Below are 24,844 nucleotides of genomic sequence, written 5' to 3' on the forward strand. Positions count from 1 at the left end.
GCCGTCGTCTCTGTCAGAAACTGCGGCTCCCAAGTCTGGTCTGCTCGGCTTCCTCTACGGCTCCACCCCCTATTCACCAACGCTACCATCCGCGTGCACACCATCACTAAGCAAGGATCAACGCCTGCATGCCTCGGGCCATATCACATCCTGCTGCCTATGCTGGTGAGTTTTATGGGATACGATAGGCCAAGATGAGCGCTCTGTTTTGGCAGTAGCATTACCAGCACGAGTAAACCTTCGTGGCCGCACCATGCCGCCGTAGCTACCATTGTGCCACCCTGCTGGCTGTTGTAACAACGCTAAGCTCCTTATTAAAAAAAGGCTAAGATGAGCTTCCATTTGGATCTTAAAAACTAGAAATTCCTTGTTAAGTAGAGAAAAACTAAAATATCTATGACGCCTATTTCGATGCAGTGAGGGTACATTAAGATATATTGTTACAAGTTTGTATAGAATACAGCTGTTTCTTCAATCATAAATTCATAAGCATTACAATTGTATAGTAAATACAACTTTGGTCTTAAAGATAGACACATGTTATAATGTATAGGCTCGCAATGCAGCTCGTTTCTGAAACAAAAAGGAACATGTTGAATTTGAACTTCCAGCCATAGTTTGGAGCAGTCTTGGTATCGAGGGCATTGTGATCTCAACTAGCCCTTCGAGAATCTGAACCACCCGTCCCATTGTTGGCCGATCAAGCTCATCGTCTTGGAGGCACCAACACACAACCTTGCAAGCAATTTCAACCTCATCCAGATTGGCAATACCATGTAGCTTGTGATCTACCAAACTCCCGACGTCTCCTACAAGAAGCTTATGTGCGGCATGCACAGGAAAGTAAACATCGGTGTTGCCACCACTTGGACAGGACGGACATGAGTTCCTCCTTCCGGATATTATTTCCTACAACACCATCCCATAGCTAAAAACATATACTTTTGGTGTAATAGTAACACCGGTAAGCCATTCAGGCGCAAGGTATTCTGTAGTTCCTCTCATTGTTGTCAATACTCTGCTATAATCCCTTCCTAAATGCTTTGCCATCCCAAAGTATGCAATTTTTGGATGGAGTGAAGCATCAAGAAGTATGTTTTCTGGCTTGATTCACAGTGTATGACGCGGTCTCCACAGTTGTCATGCAAGTAGGCCAACATTCTTGCAACACCTAGGCCTATCTGATACCTAGCAGTCCAATTCAACACTGAGTTGTTTCCAAATAAATGGACATCAAGAGAGCGATTTGACATGTATTCACAAACAAGCAGCCTCTTAGAACCCTCATAACAGAAACCAACAGGCTTAACTAAATCGATGTGCTGGACAGCTCCAATTGAGCTCACTTCAGCTCTGAATTGCTTCTCTCCTTGATAAGCACCATCAAGCCTCTTCACTGCTATGGCATTGGAGCCCTTTATAAACCCCTTGAATACAGAACCCCAAACTACCTCCCCCCAACTTATCTCTAAAAAAAATATTGCTCGTTGAAGATCATTGTATCTAAATGCAGTGATTCCATCGCAAACTTCAGATTCATTCTGTATTTGACCGAAACTCTTGTTTTTGTTTGTCCAAACCATTAGTAGGAGGATGAGTGCAAATAAACCTAGAACATTAATACATGTACAATTTACAATTCCAGTAACTATCCCTCTTCTATAGTTTTTCAAACTTTGTACATCTTTAGCAGAAAGACGAAGATAAAGAATTTCTCCATTTGAATTTGTAGTGTCACTGCATTGTAGTTGTCTTATGTTGAGCAATTCATAATGCCACATAGAACATCCGTTGTCGCCGAAGGAGTGTGCAATGCAAGAGCAATTACTCAGACAAATTTTTGCGCACTCACTCGTGCTTGTAGCAGCTTCTACTTTTGGGGCATTCTGGGGCAATTTAACACATGGTCGAGAATAAAACTTGTCTGTGGTACGTGTTTTTCTTTTGTTCCTAATGCAGTCTAACTAGGTACTTCTTCAGCGTCCATCCACTCGATTTTCTAGCTCCCAGTCCCTTGGCGATGTCATGGTGAAGCCCTCCATACAGTTGCCGTGTGGAACTTTATTATCAGTGCAAATTGTGAAAGGTCCACAAATTGCATAGACGTCACACTGAGCTCTTGGTTGGGCATTGATCATTACCCAATCCTCAGACCCTTTCATCCAAATGAATGTTTTCCCTTGACCTGAGACGTCAATGACATGACAAGTAATCATATTTGGATCCATATATTCAGTTACTAAATTATACGTCAAGTACTTCTCTTTGTCACTGTCGACAAATTTTGGACTAATAGAGTGGCAGGCTGACATCTCTGGAAGTGCGATGAAGTATATGCCATTCCATACACCGGTGGACCAATATGGTATGAATGAGTTCAGTTCTAGAAGCATTAATTGGTCAACACCACTGGGTCTAATTGTACACAGTATATATGCACCGATAGCCGGGTCGGCCGAGTTTTCCAAGAAACAAAATGGTGCTCCAGGCCGGTGACCTTGTCCCATCCGAGCTTTGCCCTAGGAAAAAATGTATCCGTGGGGTGGTCAAAGCTCTGCCATAGAACCTCTAATGAGGTTGAAGAGTCTGTAAGGACAAGATTTCCACTACTCAACAGCATAGCAGCAGTGGTGCTATTTCTTTTGATGTTTGCTTGTGTAGACCAGATCACAAACTTGGTGGACCGGTTTACGACAAAAAAGGTTGCCACCGTGGGAGATCCTAAGGTCCAGTGAGGTGGTATTCCTGATTGGCTTATCCCTATATGCAAATTGCAACCGATGCTGAAGTGAACTTCAGTACCGTGTTGAACCATATGCCAAGGTACTAGATGAATATCCTCTTGCATAGCATGCACGGCAGGATTTGTGTGGTGACAATGGAAAGGGTGTAGGAAGAAGAACGCTCGGGACATCAGCGCTTGACACTTGGTTCACCGTTGAAATCTCGTCGTCACTTTCCTCCGGTTACCCGGCGGACCCGGTCAGAAGAGGTCTTTGCACCTGACTAACAATTTGTTGGTTACTATAAATTGAGATACATATGTGTGTGGGGGGTTTAATGATGAGAGCGACACTATTCTTTTTGCACTAAACTGAAGTGCAACTGCAGCAAAAAGAAAGAAAAATAAACTAAAAAAAGGTGAAGTGCAATTACAACGAGGACAAGTTGCCATTCCACAAAAAGAAAAAAAGTATTTGCAACACATGCAAAAACCTCTGTACCGTAATATAAGATGTTTTTGCAGTTCATATTTTGAACTACGAAAACATCTTATATTTTGGTACAAGGGTAGTAACAATAAAAGGGTGAGTGGAAGTTCAGAAAAGTGAGTGCAACTTAACAAAAGTAACTGTCGGCGTTCTGGGAACGGGGGTCCCCAGACTTGCCTGCCTGCGGCCCATGGCATGGCTGTGCTGCAGGCCTGTACGCCCACCTTCATCAACGAGACAGTCAAGACCCTCGCGAGGGGAGAAGCCTCGCGAGGCGGACGACGCAAGACCTCCTCAGGAGCGTCCTCACCAGGCTGCCTCGCGAGGAGCGGAGAAATCAAGGCAGGGCGAACCTCGCGAGGCTCTTGTGACGTGAGCCATGACAATCAAGATCAGGCGGGCGCCAGGCGGGCGCCAGCACGCGCAGCGTCCTTGTTTCCTCTTTGGTGCTAAGGAGGCAAGCATAGGCGCGGAGTTCCCAGGCATCAGGCAAAGGTTTCCATATCGGTGCAACAAGACCAAGACCAGCGGGACGGCGGGATGGAGGTCACCATGGAGCCCAAGACGGCGTCATCACGAGAGCCTTTTGCAGACGAAAACCGCTTTTGTCAGGATAAGCTGTACTAGCTATCCCCTTTCAAATTGGCCATTGTTGGCTCCCTTCCCGCTCAATATTTGGGGAGAGGACCAGGGCCTATATAAGTAGAACTAGCCACCACAATAAGGGCATCTGATCGAGAGCCAACCCTTAGCCACACACCGAACACAAGAACACCCCAACCTCAGGAGGCTGTTCTTCCCCTTGTACTGTTCATCATCAGCCCAAGAGGCAATCCACCACCACCACACTGGAGTAGGGTATTACACCACAACGGTGGCCCGAACCAGTATAAATCTTGTGTCTTTGTGTTGCGAGTTCGTCGAGATCGTCCGCGAGATCTTAGCGAGCTAGGGCGTAGACCGGTACGAAGGAAATCTCCGCGCGCACCCCAGTGTTCGAACCTTGAGGGTTTTGCCGAAACCCGTGATCCGACATTTTGCGCGCCAGGTAGGGGTGCGCCGGAGCCTCTTTCCCGCCGATCGACGCATCGACGCTCCGCGACCACGATGTCCGGCGACCCGAGGGCCGACTCCGACCGCTGGGCAGCCTGGCCAGCCCGGGCGGTGCCATCTACCCATGAAGACCTCAACCCCGCGCTCCAGGCGGCCCGAGAGCTGCCTAACGCCGCAGGGCGCGGGCGGCATGGCGGGGCGTCGTCCACCCTCACTCCACGACAAGCGCGAGCCGCTGCAAGCCACGCCGCGGCAACGGCGCCGCACACACGGCGGGAGCAGGCGAACATGCGGGCCGCGCTCACGGTAGCACGGGAGTTTCCGCGGTGCCGACTGATGGAGAGCGGCCGAGATGCACTGCTGGAATGCATCGCCGAGCTGCTGGATGCGGCGGCATGGGGAGCGCCGCCCTTCTGCTATCTGCTTCCTCCTCAAGCCACTGCTGGATCTCACGGCGGGCCTCGCCGCAACCACGCACCCTCAGGTGTGCCTGTGGGCTTCATCAACACCAGCACGACCGGCGGTGCCGGGGGCCCCGTCGCCTCCGTGCCGCCCGCGGCAAGCGTGGGCACAAGCGTCACCTTCCATGGTCCCAGTGAAATGTCGCGCCACCATCCTCAGGACGCCGCGCTGGGCCGGGCAACGTGGAGTGTGGGGCACTACGGCGAGGTGTTCGGGGTAACGGCCCCGGAAGCCTATGTGCCCCGCATGATGGACCAAGAGTACGCGCCCGAGGACGACCCAGGCTCGTTCCTCGGAGAAGATTGGGAAGAAGGGGCGCTAGAAGTTGAAGCCTTCCAGGAACCGATGGGGAGCCGCAACAACCGCGCCTGCAATGATAGCTACAGGGTACCGCTAATTTCTCAGGAGCAAGCTTACGCTAACCATGGGCTGCTAGTGAATCAGGTCACAGCCTCGACCGACGACCCCGACACGGCAACACCCCTTCCGCTAGGGGAAGCACGCTGGGGGCTGCATGGAGGGAGCCAGGAGCAAGGCCCCTCCCCACATCGTGCGAAGCCAGGCGACACCCGGAGGTAGGTCCACTGCCGGGGAGGCGCCGGCGAGCCTTCCCCCGACAGAGGACCCGTGGTCGCCGAGGGCGCCGCTGGCGTCCCCTTTCCCCCATTTTGCGCCGTCCTGGTTGCCGGTCGGTTCAAAGGTGGTCGAGGGTGGCGCAAGGCGGGGCCCTCGTCTGGCGATATGAAGCAAGGCCGGTACCTGTGAAGAAGGCCCAGTGCCTGTGAAGATCGCCGCCCGTGACACTCTGACGTAATAATGAGTGGGGCTGTAGACGCCCCGGAGTCTCAGGGGTGCCGGCCTCAGGCCCTGGGGCTCCCTCCCACGCCTAGTGGCAGCACTTAGCTCCGCGCTGGTGAGAAGACTTGAAGACAAGGAGATTAGACTAGGAGCCGGACGCGGCCATTTGCTTTGAAACCCTTTTGTGTAGCCTTGCCTTTTTGGATTTGGATTTGAGTTGAAGTTGGGTTTTCTTTGATACGCGCGGGGGGTGCCTTTTCTCGTTCGAGCGATTTATTGTCGTCCGGTTCTTGCTTTGTCACGAAGCACACGATCATCGCCTCCCCCTTTTCTCGTTCGAGCGATTTATTGACACCGCTTCTCCAAAGAAAGAACACTGTCATGCAGACTCCGCATAGCACCGGTTGCAGCATTGAGCATATTTGTCGGTAGCATCGGCCTACCCGCCACATGCACCCTCCTCGAGATATCCTTAGGTGAAGGTGGTCCGTCCTGAGCACGGATCGTACTCGGTGCCGGTTGGCTCGCGCTGGCGCCCTTGTTAGTCTTTCGTTTCCGTCCCTTCTTCTTGATCTGTTGTAATGGGATCGAGTTCTGCTCACAGACCGCCTTCTTGAGCGTGTTGGGGCTGATAATATTTGGCACCTCAGCTATCTGAGGCTCGGTGAAGGGGGCAGCTGGAGGCGTCTCCTGAGAACTGAACGCCAGACGACGCCTGTTGCAATTGGGTTTCTCCGCCGTACCAGCTAGATCGCGGTCGTCTTTTTGAGGGTTGGGTTCTTGAGAAGGAGGCCCGCAGAACTCGTCACCGTACCCATGCTCGGCAAACTACTTATCGACGTTGGTAAATGTACCGTCGTCGTTGTCGTCGTCGTCCGGATCCTGTGCCATATGCATGTTCGGATCCTGCACCATAGGGATGTCCGGCAGGTCCGGTAGCGTTGCGCGTTCTTGCCATGGCTTGGCGCTGGCACGACTGGCGGTCTTGTCTGTGGGGTGGTGTCCCCCACCCCCAAACGAATCTGGCTCTTCGGCCAAAGCAGGGGCCAGCTTACACAGGCGCTGAGGGTCATCACATCATCTTCGTCGGCCCCAGCGGGTCGAATCGGAGGTAACAACTCGTCGCAGCCTGGCAGTACCCGAACCAGTTCAACCGTATAGAAGGTGGGTGGCATCGGATTACCGTGGAACACGCGGTTGCCCGGTTGAACGATTCTGCCCTTGGCGACATCGACCAACTCACCACCCACGAAGTGCAGGAGAGTGCAAGGAACATCGGTGGCGCCCTGCGAAAACATGTAGGGCGTCAGGGATGCCCAGTCAAAGGCAAGGAGATGAAGTCATCGGCCGAGAGGCTTAGTTACCGTGATGCCGTCGAGCTCGGCTAATGTCGAGGCACCGCCAACGGCGGGCGTGCGCGTGCAACTGACGGAGGGGCCGCTTGCTGGCGAGGTGCCGATCGGCGTACACCCAGGTGCATTAAGTCCCAATGCCCGTGCCGGCGCCGGAGACATGAATACCGCCTCCGCCGGAGACACCAATGGCGCCGCCTGTGCGTTGTGCGAGTTGCTGGCCGTGAAGCTGGGAACCGGGGGAGGCCCCTGTTGGCCGCCCGCAATCCACGTCGTCAGCCCCTGAATCAAGGTAGGCACAATGGCGGTGAGCGTCGTTCCCAGTTGTTGTTGCACTTGCTCTTGGACAATCTCCAGAATCCGCGCCACTTGTGCCTTGAGTTCTTGAACCTCGCGCGACTGGCTTTCCGAGCTGGTCTTTTTCTCCTTTCGCCCACCAGCGGTATAGTATGACGACCATTTTGTGGACAAGCCTTTGCCGGCCACACGACCAGCTGACGACGGCTTACTGAGCTTATCCTTGTTTTTCATTACGTTCAACGCCCTATTTAAAGGGGTGTCAAAAGGGGAGCTCTGAGATGACCCCGCGCTACTGCTTTCAGCCTCCTGCGGAAGGAATGTGAACCATTTAGAAATTTGTCTTCATTAACTAGAATGCAACCATATATGTAGCTAATTACGCGGGGGTGTATTCCTTACCAGAACTTTCTCAAGCGCCTTGGTCTTCGGATCCGTGGTAAGCTCCTTTGTTACCGGGTCCTCCTTGTACCGGGCCCTGACAAAGTTCCTGGTCTGCTTGTCAGGGAATTTCTCGAAGCGGGACGGTAGGCCTTGCTCGGCACGCTCCGCGTCCTCCTTGTCCCATATAGGCTCCGCCACTCTATAACCGCCGGGACCAAGTTGGTGGACCCCTAAGTTCAACTGCCGCATTTCTTTCCCCCACTGACTTGATTCGGAGGTTGCGCTGCTCTCGCACTTGATCTTAAACTCCTTGTAGTCATCTTCGCTCATCAAAGGATATTTCACCTTGATCTTCTCATAACTATCACCTTTTTCAATCATTGCCTTCACCGTGCTTCTCCATGTAGACAGGGCCGTGCTCATCCTCGTGAGGGCGGCACTGTTCACTTTATTCCCTGAGAGGCGTGTGTTTGCAAACTCATTGGGGAACTTGTATCGTTCGTGCAACTTCGTGAAGAGGAGGCAGCGCAAATTCCCTCGGTCCTTATGCCTTAGGTTCTCGGTGTTGATCGAGACGGTGCTCCGGAGAATGCACCCGAGCTGAACCGAGTACCCCTTGACTACATGTTTGGGCGCCGTTGGATGCCCGTCAGAGTTCACTTCAGTAAATTCCTCCTTGACGGTGCCGAGCACGTTCGGGCGCCGGTCCTTCCGTTGCCTCTTCGGTTGGCTGCCATCTGTGCGTGCGCCACCATCATCAGTGGTGGCATCCTCGGCGGCACCATCAGTGGTGTCATCCCCGACGCCACTAGGGGTTGTGTAGTCAAGATCGGTGTCTTCCGCGGCGTCCTCATAGCGGTGAGGTTCTTCCTCCATCTCCTGGGACAGCTCCCATAATTGCTTGCCGCCCGAACCGTCGGCCTCATCGTTGTGGGCCATGTTTCGCTCTAAATAGGAAAAAAGTTTGGTCCAAAAGTTGGTTATTGTCAAGGAACAAGATCTCTAAGTTGACCAAATAACCTAATTCTCGAGGAATGTCGCCAAAAAGATGGTTATTGTCAAGGAACAATTGAGAGATGTTTGTGATATTGCCTAGGTGTTTTGGGATGGAACCTGTTAGTGTGTTGTTGCTAGGTGTTGTGGGATGGAACCAGTAGCTTCCTTGCAACCCACAAAAGAGAAAGGAAAAGGGGTGAAAAGGGGGAGATGGTTAGCTTTGATGAGCAGGCAACATCTTCCTAACCCCCTTCTTCTTGTCTCCTCTCACTATCTCTCTCACACACATGGCAAGCAAGGGTGTCTGAGTGTGTGAAAAAATACTAAACTAATCCAACCACTAAAGCACTAGATCACTACTATTGGTTGATGTCAAGATACATGCTGATTAATTTTTGTTTCGGTTGAGAATCGGGCACCTTCTAGGTCAAGAAAATAGGGCATGACCTTTGCTAATTTTCTTGATCTAGGAGGGCCCCAATCTCAACCGAAACGGAAATTAATCAACATTTCAGGAGAAAGGGGTAACGAAGTGATGGGGCAAATGTGCCGGGCACCACAATGTGATCACAGAAACAAAGCAGCACCACTGGTGTTGGATTCACAGTGTAAATGATGGATGAAAAGGCCACAGACCATATGGTCCTCTGCTTTCATATGGACGAAATAAAATTTCACATGAATGGCTACTTGACTGAATGGTGCCAGGTAAACAAACTCCCAAAGTCCACTAGCAGATCCAAGATCTAATTCTATTACACACAACATAGCAATTTAAGAGAATTAGAATAAGGATAGTAGGAAATGAAAAAGAATTATGCTCAAAGAACAATGGTAACAGCAAAATATTGAAACCTTTGGTAAGCATTATATTACAAAAAAACAAGATATGTAGTACTACACAATATCCATAACCAGAAAACAAGACATGCATATTCTTAGGCAGAGTAAAATAGTCCTGCATTCTTGGCAGTTGTCTGCTAGTGATGTGCCTCATCATCATATCATAAGTAAAATTCTTATTCTTATTCTTATTTACTCCTTGCATTTTCATTCTTCTTCTTACTGTCAAAATTCAGAGTAAATTCTAGTCTTATTTGTACTGCTTGTGCTTGTAGTAGTAAGATTCAGGAGTAGGAGATCACAAAAGTACAGTCCACAGGTTACTCCAAGTTTCTGAATTTTTAGTAAATTTTCTGTAAGCAAAGAACTAAAAGAAAAGAAATCCTAGGGTTAAAAAATCTGGAGCAAGTCCTAGCAGAACCACAAAATGTTCATCTACTCCTAGGATGTCCTGTTCATAATTCTAGTTCATGTCCTAGGATGTGCTATTCATAATTGTTAATCCAAACAACAGATACACAAGCACTGGATTTTACAAATGTCCAAACAGTGTCATATCTGAAATGTATGATTTTCAGTAGCAGAGATTCAGAGTCATTAGTTTTGAGTGTACATCGTGAAAAACCTAGAGGACGCCGGCGGGGAGAGAAACCTAGGGGGGAAGGAGGGGAGGAGAGAGGAGGAATCACCTAGAGGACGCCGGCGTCGAGGAGGCTGCGGGCGGCGATCCGGAGGAAGGGGCCCGTGATGTCGTCGGCGTCCTTGGCCGCCTTCTTGACCTTTCGAGCAGAAGAAGGCATGGGTGGTGAGAGGAGGAGGAGGAGGAGACGCTAGGGGGATGGGGGAAAGGAGGGAGGGGACGTACTTGCTGGGGCGGGGGTGGAGTCCGGCGGGGGTCGGGGCGGCGGCGTCGAGGCAGCGCAAGACCACAGCGGCGGACGACGTGCAGGCGCGGCGGACGGAGGGGGCGGAGCAAGGGGGCGGCGGCGTACGGTTGGGGCCGAGGAGTGGGGGATCTGGCGAGCGAGGGAGGGAGGGAGGCGACAGTGCGAGGGGAACAAGTACGTCGATTCTAATGGCGCACCTCCCCCTGGTGCGCCATAAGTACGTCGATTCTGATGGCGCACCTCCCCCTGGTGCGCCATTAGAATTTTGTTTTACTTACTAGCCCGACTGGTCAGCTTATATTCCACCTAACCCTATCTCCATCAGAACACGCCCACTAGCCTGACTGGTCAGCATGCAGCACACACACTAGGAGGTCCTGGGTTCGATTCCCAGGCTCCCCAATTTTTGTTTTTATGCATTTAAAATGCTGTTTGATATTTATTTGTGTTTAAATATGTTCAAACTTGTTTAAATCATAACAGTAATATATTTTTTTATAAAAATAGTAATTATTTTTTAAAAAATATCATCAAATTTGTTATTTGAAAATATAATCAAATTTGCTTTTTTTTGCAAATTTATTTGCATTCATTTGTGACGGTGGAGCGGGCCGGGGAGGGTGCGGGGGAGAGGGTGCGGGGGGTCGTCGGCGACGGCCGGTGGAGCGGGGGAGGGTGCGGTAGGTCGTCGGCGGCGGTGGAGTGGGGGAGGGTGCGGGGGGTCGGCGGCGGCGGCCGGTGGAGCGGGGGAGATGGTGCCCATGAAATACAATCGAGAAATGAAGGCTACAATTTAAATACAATCGATCTTAGCTAGCTATCTGCTCACAATTTTCTTGCCCTTATTTTTCGTAAATGGAGTTCTTCTCTTGAACGGACGTCCTTTAGGTAGGGTGGTCCTTCTTCTTCTAGTGGTGTATGCTAATACTTCATCGTCGTCGTCATGTTCCATCTTCGGGTCGCTGTACTTGTCGAAGTCTTGCTCATTGGCGACTCCATCCATTCCGATGATCTTCCTTTTGCCTCTCCTCACGACAACACGACTGGGCTTTGATGGGTCGGTAATGAAGAAACATTGGTCCACTTGGGAAGCCAGTACCCATGGCTCATTTTTCGCGGTGACGTTCGCGCCTGCGGTCTTGGATTTGGCTTCGGGTATAACCATGGTGGTGAAATACCGGTCTTCTTTTATGACGCTCTTGGCCCATCTGACACGGAACATCGGGACCTTCTCTCCAGCGTAGCTCAGCTCCCAGATCTCCTCGATCCTTCCGTAGTATCTATCCTTGTCGTTACCGGTGTAGGATTCCATCGTTATCCCGGAGTTCTGATAACCATCGCTCTTCATGTCCTTGTCCTCGGTGTAGAATGTGTAGCCGTTGATATCGTACGCATCATACGTCATCAGGTTGTGCTCGGCGCCCTGTGACAAGGCGAATATGAGTTGTTCTTCCGCGGAAGAATCCTCATGTAAAGGGTACGACAGAAGCTTCTGCTTGAACCAATGCATGAAACATGAGTTATGCTCTTTGATTATATCTCCGTCTGTCCTCTGTTGGCCTCGGTCATTGTACGTCTTCTCAATAAACGTTTTGTGCTCTACCACCCAAGGATCGACCACGTCTATGTGTTGTAGTGCGACTAGGTTTGCTCTTTCAAAGTCGGCGAGTCGACCATCGAAGTCGACATGCATTTCGCGGCGACCCTCACGGTGACCCCATCCAGCGAGCCTGCTGAGGTGCCTGTTGACGGGCAGACCAACGGGGTTCTCGATGCCTAGATAATTCGTGCAGTAGGAGATGCACTCTTCGGTCAGAAAGCCCCTGGCTATGCTTCCCTCTGGACGTGACATGTTGCGAACGTATCCTTTGATGACACCATTCATCCTTTCGAACGGCATCATGCTGTGCAGGAACGTCGGCCCGAGTTGGATGATATCCTTCACGATATGGACCAGTAGATGCACCATAACGTCGAAGAATGCGGGAGGGAAGTACATCTCAAGCTCGCATAGTATCACCACGATCTCTTCCTGTAGCCTTCTGAGTTGCCTCACGCCAACCGACTTCCGAGAGATGACGTCGAAAAAGTTGCATAGGCCAAATAGCATTTCACGGACGTGCGTGTCCATGATCCCATGGATTGCAACTGGAAGTATCTGCGTCATCAACACGTGACAGTCGTGAGACTTCATCCCGCTGAACTTCTGCTTCACTGAGTCTAGGTATCTGCTTATCTTCCCCGCGTAACCGTAAGGAAGTTTTACTCCTACGAGGCAGGTGAAAAACTGATCGATCTCCTCCTGACTTAGAGTGAAGCACGCGGGAGGGAAGTCATTTCCGGTCTTCTTGGCCTTTTTGCCTTTGCGACGACTTTCCGTGTCCTGCTTCGCCTCATCATCATCATCATCATTAGCGTGAAGCTCCTCCCTGATGCCCATTGATTTCAAGTCTGCCCTTGCTTCCGGCCCATCTTTGGTCCTCTCTGGCATGTTGAGCAGGGTACCAAGCAGACTCTCGCACACGTTCTTCGTGATATGCATGACATCAAGGCTGTGAGGCACACGGTGGATCTTCCAGTACGGCAAGTCCCAGAAAACAGACCTCGTTTTCCATACCTTCAGCAGTGGCTCTGGCGCCTTTCGCTTCTTTCCCGGCTCTGGCGCCTTTTGCTTCTTTCCCGGCAGTGGGCAATCTTTCCAATTTTTCAACAGCTCATCTATTTCCTCGCCGCTCCTCGTACGCGGGCGTCTTCGGGGTTCGGTTTCACCATCGAACAAATCCTTGCGTTTCCTCCACGGGTCATCGTCACGAAGCCACCTTCGATGTCCCATGAACACGGTTTTCGAAGACCCGGGATCTCTATCTAGCTGGCGATACGTTGTGTCATCCATGCACCTGACACATCCAGAAAATCCATGGACCACCTGCCCCGCGAGATATCTGAAACCGAGATAGTCGTGCACCGTCGTGAGCAGTGCGGCTCTCATAGGGAAATATTCTTTCTTTGCGGCGTCCCACGTATTGGCTGGCGTTTTCCACAGCGTGTCTAGCTCCTCTTCCAGCAGCCCCAGATACAGATTGATGTCGTTCCCTGGTTGTTTTGGCCCTTCAATTAGCATACTCATGTGAATGTACTTCCTCTTCATGCACAACCAGGGGGGAAGGTTGTACATCCACACAAACACAGGCCAGGTGCTATGTGTGCTTCTCTGGCTGCCAAACGGATTGACTCCATCGGTGCTCACGCCCAGCACGATGTTCCTTGGATCGTTCCCAAATTCTGGGTGTTCAAAGATCAACGCTTGCCACTGGCTCCCATCCTTAGGGTGACTCAGCATCTTGTATTTTTTATTTATCTCCGGATCATTTGCGTCATCTTCTCGCTTCTTCTCCTCCCTATCCGCGTGCCAACGCAGGAGCTTTGCTACCTCAGGGTCCGCAAAATACCGCTGCAGACGAGGAGTGATCGGAAAGTACCACACCACTTTTCGAGGAGCTTTCTTCCTCTTCTTGTATCAAGTGACGCCGCACACCGGACATATGGTAGACTCCGTGTGCTCGTCCCGATAAATGATGCAATTGTTCATGCACACATGGTATTTCACGTGCGGTAAATCCAGAGGACACACGATTTTCTTCGCCTCCTCGAAACTGGTCGGGCACTTGTTCCCCTTGGGAAGACGTTCGTGCCAGAATGACATGTTCTCGCCGAAGCATGCGTCGGTCATTTTGTGCTTTACCTTCATCTCCAGAGCCATGAGCGTTACTTTCAGGCGGGTATCCTCGGGCCTGCATCCTTCATACAATGGAGTAACTGCGTCTATCTCCAGTTGATCCAGCTTGGCTTTCTCTCGGGCGGCAGCTCTTGCGTTATCCGTCTGCTTGAGAAGCAGCTCTTGAATATGAGGGTCCTGCACCCAGCCCATCGATGGTCCATCGTCGTCTGCTCCGCCGGCATCTTCATCTTCATGATCATGCCCTTCGTCTGCTCCCGCATCTTCCTCATCATCATGTCCGGCATCTTCTACATGATGACTGTGTACAGCATCACCGTCGTGATCATGTCCTGGAGATTCTTCGTCTTCTCGCCCGCCCGAGCCGCGGTGGTTGTCTTGCTGCCCATCCTCATTTCTTGCCCGACCCCCATGGATGACTTCATAGTCATCTTCATCACCTTGCCACCGATAGCCATCCATGAAACCACGCAAGAGCTGGTGGTCCCGCACCTGCCTGGAATCCGGGTCCGCAATAAGGCTCTTCAGCTTGCATCTTCGACACGGACATCTTATCTCCGTCTCGTTCTTTTCAAGCATCTCGGCCTTCGCGGATCTCAAAAACCTATTCATGATGCCTTCGGTCATCGTGCGGACCATGGTCACCTGCGGGGTAGAGCAAAACGATATTTTAGAACCAAGAAAAAATTTGGCATGACTTTCCCTAAAAATAGGACCAAAAAGAATGCATAGTGCCAAATTCTCGCCGAAACGGAAATGAATCAACATTCCGGCAAAATATTGGCAACTATCGCATTTCAAATACCGGTACCTGCAAACACAAACATATATGCAACACCACAAACATACATAGATCTAGCTAGGACATAAAAAGTGCATGTGCACGTTGTTGGAGGGAGAACAACATAAAGATAGCTTCCCCCTTACTTACCTATCAAAAAAAGGGGCTTTAACCACGTAATTTGGATGAATTTATGGTGCAAATGAGGTGAGGAGGAGGAGGCAGCTGAGACAAGCTTGGAGGAGGGAGGAGAGAATGAAGAGGGGAAAGTGAGTGGGTAGGTGTGGCTGTCCAAAATATCTAGCTCGTCCCAGGTTACTAATGGCGCACCACCACATATGCGCCATTAGTAACCCTGGTTACTAATGGCGCACCACACCTGCTGGTGGTGCGCCATTAGTAGTTTTGCAAAAAACACTAATGGCGCACGGGGGAGCAGTGCACCATTACTAGCTTAAACTAGTAATGGCGCACTGCCCCAGGTGCGCCATTAGTAGTTTTGCAAAAAAGTAAAAAATAAAAAAAATATTTTAGTGGCGCACTATGTTGCTGGTGCGCCATTACTAGTTACAACTAGTAATGGCGCACTATGTCCTGATGCGCCATTAGTATGTCTGGCAAAATAAAAAAAATTGTTACTAATGGCGCACCGCGTGTCTGGTGCGCCATTAGTGTTTTTCACACTAATGGTGCACCAGCACACGGTGCGCCACTGCTACATAGCAATGGCGCACCACATGTCTGGTGCGCCATTAGTGGCCATTCCATCTATAGCCCTTTTCCTAGTAGTGCCCGCTGCCTCAGTCCCCGCAAGCTTCAGCTTCAGGTCGTACCGACCTTCAAGATCCACGCGAACCTCGGCCACCCGGCGGTCGACCTCCTCCTGGACCATGGCCTCGCGAGCCCCGACGGCATCTTCCGCTTGAGCAACTTGACGCTCCCTCGTCTCCAGTTGCTCGAGCTCGAGGCTGCGCTCCACGGCTTCCAGAGCCAGCGCCTCCTCGCGCTTCCGGACCTCCTCTTCCTCGGCAGGCGTCCCCCTCAGCGACGCAAGGGCGGCTCTGCGCACCTCAACTTGGCGCTCGAGGGACGCACTCCAGGCCTGGATCTCCCACGCGCGCTTCTCCGCAGCCTCGCGGCGGCGGTCAGCCTCGCGAGCCTCCTCCAAGGCTCGGGAGCAAGCCTCGTGGGAAACCTTGAGGGACACCTCGGCCTTGGCGTTGTCAAGATCACGCTGGTAGCAGCCAAGGTTGATAGCCACCCTCAGCTTACGCCGTTCCTCCACCAGCCGAAGACCCTCAGCCTCAAGGCGCGAGTCGACACCCGCGAGTTCTTCACCAAGTCGGCTCATCGCGCCCATCGCCTCCTGGAAGAGCTCATGACGAACGACGCTCCGCCCGCGCTCGAACTCCAATGCACGCCCTACCTCGTCCTCCGCCATGGGGGCTGCAGACGGGACATGAAGTGGTACACCCCCTCTCGGCAGGGGGCTAGGGGTTGGCGCCGCTCCAGACGCCGGCCTGACCTCACGAGGGGCCCCGGTCGGTCGGGGCCCGCTGCTTGAGGAGGGGCCGAAGACCGGAGCCAACCAGCCGCTGTCCATAACCAGAGGAGGAGTCTGGGGAACACCCGCCAAGCTCCAAGTTAGACCGTGAAGGAAGGACAACGGGGCCGCAGGTTCAAGGCCCCATGGAGGCGAGCGCACCCCCTCGGCCGGCCCAGCTCCGGGCGCGGCATCCAGGCTCGGGGTGCTCAAAGCCCGCGGGGGTGCCGAGGAAGGCGGGGATTGCTTCTCGGATGGCTCAACGGCCCCGACAGAAGGGGTCCTGAAGAGCCAGCGTCAGGAAGGAAAGCAACAATCAAGAAATCACAAGATGCAGTACTTACTCATCAACGGAGATGTACTTTCGTTGCTTCAACGACCTGAAGATACTGCTGCCGCTCGGAGACCCTTTTCTCTTGCGGAGCTCCTCGAAGTCCACACAAAGCCGACCGAAGCTGAACATGGCGGCCGGTACGGGGTGCGGCCGAAGAAGCGCTCGAGAGGACAACTTCAAGGGTGCCTGGTTGCGGAGAACAGTCGGGCGCCGTCTCATCGCGACCTCCCAAGGCCTCCAGAGTTTTGACCTCCGTAGCCGCGTGTTGCTTCATCTCGTCGACCAACGTCCCAGAATCACGGTTTCCTGAGGACGACGCTTCAGGAGCCCCAGGCGGCGCTCGTCCCCCTGCGCCCTGATACGTCTCCAACGTTTCTAGAATTTTTGATTGCTCCATGCTATATTATCTTCTGTTTTGGACATTATTGGGCTTTATTATTCACTTTTATATTATTTTTTGGACTGACCTATTAACCGGAGGCCCAGCCCAGAATTGCTGTTTTTTTTTTGCCTATTTCAGAGTTTCGCAGGAAAAGAATATCAAACGGAGTCCAAACGGAATGAAACCTTCAGGAGCGTGATTTTTGGAACGAACATGATCCAGGAGACTTGGCCCTACGTAAGAGAAGCTTCCAGGAGGCTACGAGGTAGGAGGGCGCGCCTACCCCCCCAGGGCGCGCCCTCCACCCTCATGGGCCCCCTGTTGCTCCACCGACGTACTTCTTCCTCCTATATATACCTACATACCCCCAAACGATCAGATATGGAGCCAAAAACATAATTCCACCGCCGCAACCTTCTGTACCCATGAGATCCCATCTTGGGGCCTGTTCCGGAGCTCCGCCGGAGGGGGCATCCATCACGGAGGGCTTCTACATCAACACCATAGCCTCTTCGATGAAGTGTGAGTAGTTTACCTCAGACCTTCGGGTCCATAGTTATTAGCTAGATGGCTTCTTCTCTCTTTTTGGATCTCAATACAATGTTCTCCCCCTCTCTCGTGGAGATCTATTCGATGTAATCTTGTTTTTGCAGTGTGTTTGTTGAGACCGATGAATTGTGGGTTTATAATCAAGTTTATCTATGAACAATATTTGAATCTTCTCTGAATTCTTTTATGTATGATTGGTTATCTTTGCAAGTCTCTTCGAATTATAAGTTTGGTTTGGCCTACTAGATTGATCTTTCTTGCAATGGGAGAAGTGCTTTGCTTTGGGTTCAATCTTGCAGTGTCTTTTCCCAGTGACAGTAGGGGCAGCAAGGCACGTATTGTATTGTTGCCATTGAGGATAACACGATGGGTTTTTTATCATATTGCATGAATTTATCCCTCTACATCATGTTATCTTGCTTAAGGCGTTACTCTGTTTTCATGAACTTAATACTCTAGATGCATGCTGGATAGTGGTCGATGAGTGGAGTAATAGTAGTAGATGCAGGCAGGAGTCGGTCTACTTGTCTCGGACGTGATGCCTATATACATGATCATACCTAGATATTCTCATAACTATGCTCAATTCTGTCAATTGCTCAACAGTAATTCGTTCACCCACCGTAAAATACTTATGCTCTTGAGAGAAGCCACTAGTGAAACCTATGGCCCCCGGGTCTATCGTCATCATATTAATCTTCCAACACTTAGTTATTTCCATTGCTTTTTACTTTGCTTTTATTTTACTTTGCATCTTTATCATAAAAATACCAAAAATATTATCCTATCATATCTATCAGATCTCACTCTCGCAAGTGATCGTGAAGGGATTGACAACCCCTTATCGCGTTGGTTGCGAGGATTTATTTGTTTTCTGTAGGTACGAGGGACTCGCGCATAGCCTCCTACTGGATTGATACCTTGGTTCTCAAAAACTGAGGGAAATACTTACGCTACTTTGCTGCATCATCCTTCCTCTTCAAGGGAAAACCAACACAGTGCTCAAGAGGTAGCAAGAAGGATTTCTGGCGCCGTTGTCGGGGAGGTCTACGCAAAAGTCAACATACCAAGTACCCATCACAATCCCTTATCTCCCGCATTACATTATTTGCCATTTTCCTCTCGTTTTCCTCTCCCCTAGTTCACCCTTGCCGTTTTATTCGCCCTTTTTCCGTTCGCCTTGATGTCTTTCTTGGCTCGTTTTCTCGCTTGGCTGAAATAGTTGAGTATTTATTCCTAAACAGAGAAGCTAAGATCTATGGATCCTCATACGCATGCTAATCTTTTTAAGAGATCCAATTATGATGAACCAATTGCTAGTGAGTTTTGTGCACTAGATTATCTTTATGAAGTTTTGCTTAAAATTTGTGAATCTGAATATTGTGATGAAGAAATTTATGAAGAGATTCACGATAGTTCCTTGAATAAAAAGCATGATTACAATAATTTTATTATAAATACTCTTGATGTCAATTGTGCTAATATTATGCAAAACCCTAAGCTTGGGGATGCTAGTTTTGCTATGTCTACTACTTTTTGCAATGATCATGATTGGGGTGATTCTTCTTACGATCTTGAAATTTTATTTAAGCCCCATGATGAATATGAGACTGATAGTAATGTTTGAAATAATATTGAAAGTGGGTTTGGAAGAGTGTCGACTTTAGATCCCACATATTTGGATAATATTCAATCTTATGATTTTTTTTATAAAAGTGGGCTTGGAGAAATCATGACTTTAGTTAAGGATAATCCCACTATTTTGGAAGAGTGTCAACTTCGCATGCATGTGGATCGTGTTGAGAATATGTTATATGATAGCTATATTGTTGCATTTTCTTATGATCCTATATGTAATTATTATGAGAGAGAAAAATGTGGTTATAGAAATTTTCATGTTACTAAATTACCTCTCGTTATGTTGAGATTGCTATTGTTCCTTTCCGCTTCCTTGCTTATGCTAGTTTTTGCTTGCTATGATAATTTGTTTTTCTATAAGATGCCTATGCATAGGAAGTATGTTAGACTTATATGTGTTTGTCACGTGTTTTATGATGCTCTCTTTGTGCTTCAATTCTTGTCTTTCATGTGAGCATCATTAAAATTATCAATGCCTAGCTAAAAGGCTTTAAAGAAAAGCGCTTGTTGGGAGACAACCCAATATTTTTCCTTTATGTTATTCAATAAATCTTTGATCTAGCCTCTGGTTAGATGTGTTTTTATGTTTTAATTAGTGTTTGTGCCAAGTTAAACCTATAGGATCTTCTTGGATGATAGTTATTTGATCTTGCAGAAATTTCCAGAAACTTTCTGTTCACGAAAACAATTGTTAAAAATCACCAGAACGTGATAAAATACTGATTCCAATTGCTGCTGATCAATACACAAATTTCCTAGGTCTTCCTATTTTGGATGATTTTTTGGAGTTCCAGAAGTTTGCGTTAGTTACAGATTACTACAGACTGTTCTGTTTTTGACAGATTCTGTTTTTCGTGTGTTGTTTGCTTATTTTGATGAATCTATGGCTAGTAAAATAGTTTATAAAGCATAGAGAAGTTGGAATACAGTTGGTTTAACACCAATATAAATAAAGAATGAGTTCATTACAGTACCTTGAAGTGTTCTTTTGTTTTCTTTCGCTAACGTAGCTCACGAGATTTCTGTTGAGTTTTGTGTTGTGAAGTTTTCAAGTTTTGGGTGAAAGATTTTGATGGATTATGGAACAAGGAGTGGCAAGAGCCTAAGCTTGGGGATGCCCATGGCACCCCGAAGATAATCTAAGGACACCAAAAAGCCAAAGCTTGGGGATGCCCCGGAAGGCATCCCCTCTTTCGTCTACTTCCATCGGTAACTTTACTTGGAGCTATATTTTTATTCACCACATGATATGTGTTTTGCTTGGAGCGTCTTGTATGATTTGAGTCTTTTCTTTTTAGTTTACCACAATCATCCTTGCTGTACACACCTTTTGAGAGAGCCATACATGATTTGGAAATTATTAGAATACTCTATGTGCTTCACTTATATCTTTTGAGTAATATAGTTTTGCTCTAGTACTTCACTTATATCTTTTAGAGCACGGTGGTGGATTTCTTTTATAGAAACTATTGATCTCTCATGCTTCACTTAGATTATTTTGAGAGTCTTAAATAGCATGGTAATTTTCATAAATAATCCTAATATGCTAGGTATTCAAGAATAGTAAAAACTTTCTTATGAGTGTGTTGAATACTAAGAGAAGTTTGACGCTTGATAATTGTTTTGAGATATGGAGGTAATAATATCAAAGTCGTGCGAGTTGAGTAGTTGTGAATTTGAGAAATGCTTGTGTTAAAGTTTGCAAGTCCCGTAGCATGCACGTATGGTAAACGTTATGTAACAAATTTGAAACATGAGGTGTTCTTTGATTGTCCTCCTTATGAGTGGCGGTCGGGGACGAGCAATGGTCTTTTCCTACAAATCTATCCCCCTAGGAGCATGCGCGTAGTGGTTGGTTTTTGATGACTTGTAGATTTTTTCAATAAGTATGTGAGTTCTTTATGACTAATGTTGAGTCCATGGATTATACGCACTCTCACCCTTCCATCATTGCTAGCCTCTTCGGTACCGTGCATTGCCCTTTCTCACATTGAGAGTTGGTGAAAACTTCGCCGGTGCATCCAAACCCCGTGATATGATACGCTCTTTCACACATAAACCTCCTTATATCTTCCTCAAAACAGCCACCATACCTACCTATTATGGCATTTCCATAGCCATTCCGAGATATATTGCCATGCAACTTTCCACCATTCCGTTTATCATGACACATTCATCATTGTCATATTGCTTAGCATGATCATGTAGTTGACATAGTATTTGTGGCAAAGCCACCATTCATAATTCTTTCATACATGTCACTCTTGATTCATTGCATATCCTGGTACACCGCCGGAGGCATTCATATAGAGTCATACTTTGTTCTAGTATCGAGTTGTAATCATTGAGTTGTAAATAAATAGAAGTGTGATGATCATCATTTTCTAGAGCATTGTCCCAAGTGAGGAATAAAAAAAGAGAGAAAGGCCATAAAAAAAGAGAAGGCCCAAAAAATGAGAGAAAAAGAGAGAAGGGACAATGCTACTATCCTTTGCCACACTTGTGCTTCAAAGTAGCACCATAATCTTCATGGTAGAGAGTCTCTTGTTTTATCACTTTCATATACTAGTGGGAATTTTTCATTATAGAACTTGGCTTGTATATTCCAACAATCAGCCTCCTCAAGTGCCCTAGGTCTTCGTGAGCAAGCAAGTTGGATGCACAACCACTTAGTTTCTTTTGTTGAGCTTTCATACATTTATAGCTCTAGTGCATCCGTTGCATGGCAATCCCTAATCCTTGCATCAACATCAATCGATGGGCATCTCCATAGCTCATTGATTAGCCTCGTTGATGTGAGACTTTCTCCTTTTTGTCTTCTCCACATAACCCCCATCATCATATTCTATTCCACCCATAGTGCTATGTCCATGGCTCGCGCTCATATATTGCGTGAAAGTTTATAGGTTTGAGATTACTAAAGTATGAAACAATTCCTTGGCTTGTCATCGGGGTTGTGCATGATGAGAGCATTCTTGTGTGACGAAAATGGAGCATGACTAAACTATATGATTTTGTAGGGATGAACTTTCTTGGGCCATGTTATTTTGAGAGGACATAATTGCTTAGTTAGTATGCTTGAAGTATTATTATTTTTATGTCAATATGAACTTTTATCTTGAATCTTTCGTATCTGAATATTCATACCACAATTAAGAAGAATTACATTGAAATTATGCCAAGTAGCATTCCACATAAAAATTATCTTTTTTATCATTTACCTACTCGAGGATGAGGAGGAATTAAGCTTGGGGATGCTTGATACGTCTACAACGTATCTATAATTTTTGATTGCTCCATGCTATATTATCTTCTGTTTTGGACATTATTGGGCTTTATTATTCACTTTTATATTATTTTTGGGACTAACCTATTAATCGGAGGACCAGCCCAGAATTGATGTTTTTTGCCTATTTCAGAGTTTCGCAGAAAAAGAATATCAAACGGAGTCCAAACGGAATGAAACCTTCGGGAGCGTGATTTTTCGAACGAACATGATCTAGGAGACTTGGACCCTACGTAAGAGAAGCTTCCAGGAGGCCACGTGGTAGGGGGCGCGCCCTCCACCCTTGTGGGCCCCCTGTTGCTCCACTGACGTACTTCTTCCTCCTATATATACCTACGTACCCCCAAACGATCAGATACGGAGCCAAAAACCTAATTCCACGGCCGCAACCTTCTATACCCACGAGATCCCATCTTGGGGCCTGTTCCGGAGCTTCGCCGGAGGGGGCATCCATCACGGAGGGCTTCTACATCAACACCATAGCCTCTCCGATGAAGTGTGAGTAGTTTACCTCAGACCTTCGGGTCCATAGTTATTAGCTAGATGCCTTCTTCTCTCTTTTTGGATCTCAATACAATGTTCTCCCTATCTCTCGTGGAGATCTATTCGATGTAATCTTCTTTTTGCGGTGTGTTTGTTGAGACCGATGAATTGTGGGTTTATGATCAAGTTTATCTATGAACAATATTTGAATCTTCTCTGAATTCTTTTATGTATGATTGGTTATCTTTGCAAGTCCCTTCGAATTATCAGTTTGGTTTGGCCTACTAGATTGATCTTTCTTGCAATGGGAGAAGTGCTTAGCTTTGGGTTCAATCTTGTGGTGTCCTTTCCCAGTGACAGTAGGGGCAGCAAGGCACGTATTGTATTGTTGCCATCGAGGATAACAAGATGGTTTTTTTATCATATTGCATGAATTTATCCCTCTACATCATGTCATCTTACTTAAGGCGTTACTCTGTTTTCATGAACTTAATACTCTAGATGCATGCTGGATAGCGGTCGATGAGTGGAGTAATAGTAGTAGATGCAGGCAGGTGTCGGTCTACTTGTCTCGGACGTGATGCCTATATACATGATCATACCTAGATATTCTCATAACTATGCTCAATTCTGTCAATTGCTCAACAGTAATTCGTTCACCCACCGTAAAATACTTATGCTCTTGAGAGAAGCCACTAGTGAAACCTATGGCCCCCGGGTCTATCGTCATCATATTAATCTCCCAACACTTAGTTATTTCCATTTCTTTTTACTTTGCTTTTATTTTACTTTGCATCTTTATCATTAAAATACCAAAAATATTATCCTATCATATCTATCAGATCTCACTCTCGTAAGTGACCGTGAAGGGATTGAGAACCCCTTATCGCATTGGTTGCGAGGATTTATTTGTTTTGTGTAGGTACGAGGGACTCGCGCGTAGCCTCCTACTGGATTGATACCTTGGTTCTCAAAAACTGAGGGGAATACTTACGCTACTTTGCTGCATCACCCTTTCCTCTTCAAGGGAAAACCAACACAATGCTCAAGAGGTAGCACGCCCGCGTTTGGGACGAGCTCGGCACCGGCGACGAAGAGGGGGACCACGTTGACAGGGTTCTCGCGGGACCCCACCAGGCCGTCCGGGCGCAGTCCCCACTCATCGAAGGAAGGCATGCCCCCAACAAAGTCAGCCTTGTTCTTGCAGCGATACAGCAGACAGCTTTTCTCAAGCATGTCATCCAGCGAGGGAACACCCGTCAAGACCTCGATTATCGTTTGATGCGTCTTAAGAGGGAGCCCGGACTCCTGGAACCTCATATGGTCCTGACTGCTGAGTAAGGCCCACATCGGGCGAGAATGGCGTTGGTGCGGAGCGACTCGGCGCCCGACGAACTCCCTCACCACCATGGGCGCGGTCACGCCGCGGTCCTTCAGCCTCCTCAGCCTGAGCCAGATGGGGACAAGACGGGGGCTCGCGAGCCTCTCGTGGCCCCAACCGGAGTTGGGAACAGCAGGCGCTGAAGGGGAATGGAGCAGGGGGCTGAGCACACCGGCCTCGACGAACACCCACCGTGTCTGAAACTCGCTCATGGATGGAGGAAGCTCGAAGTCGATCCCCGCGCCCGCCGTCGCGGCCACGGCCTGGAAACTCACGCACCCGGAGCTTTGCCGAGAGTCAATCAGATGCAACGAGAAGAAATGGCGAAGGAGGGCCACAGAAGGAGCAATACCCACCATGGCTTCACACACAAAGGCAAAGGCGGCAAGGAGAGTCACGGATTGAGGGTTGAGATGCATCATGTGGATCTGATAGTGCTCAAGCACC

The 24,844-nt window shown here is 48.6% G+C and overlaps 1 pseudogene; it reads right to left on the reverse strand.

Annotated features, from left to right (window-relative positions):
* Nucleotides 1-540: 540 nt before the first annotated feature.
* On the reverse strand, nt 541-24,609 carry LOC141027370 (G-type lectin S-receptor-like serine/threonine-protein kinase At2g19130; annotated as a pseudogene).
* Nucleotides 24,610-24,844: the final 235 nt, after the last annotated feature.

The sequence above is a fragment of the Aegilops tauschii genome, chromosome 7 (assembly GCF_002575655.3).
Source record: "Aegilops tauschii subsp. strangulata cultivar AL8/78 chromosome 7, Aet v6.0, whole genome shotgun sequence".
Taxonomy (NCBI): domain Eukaryota; kingdom Viridiplantae; phylum Streptophyta; class Magnoliopsida; order Poales; family Poaceae; genus Aegilops; species Aegilops tauschii.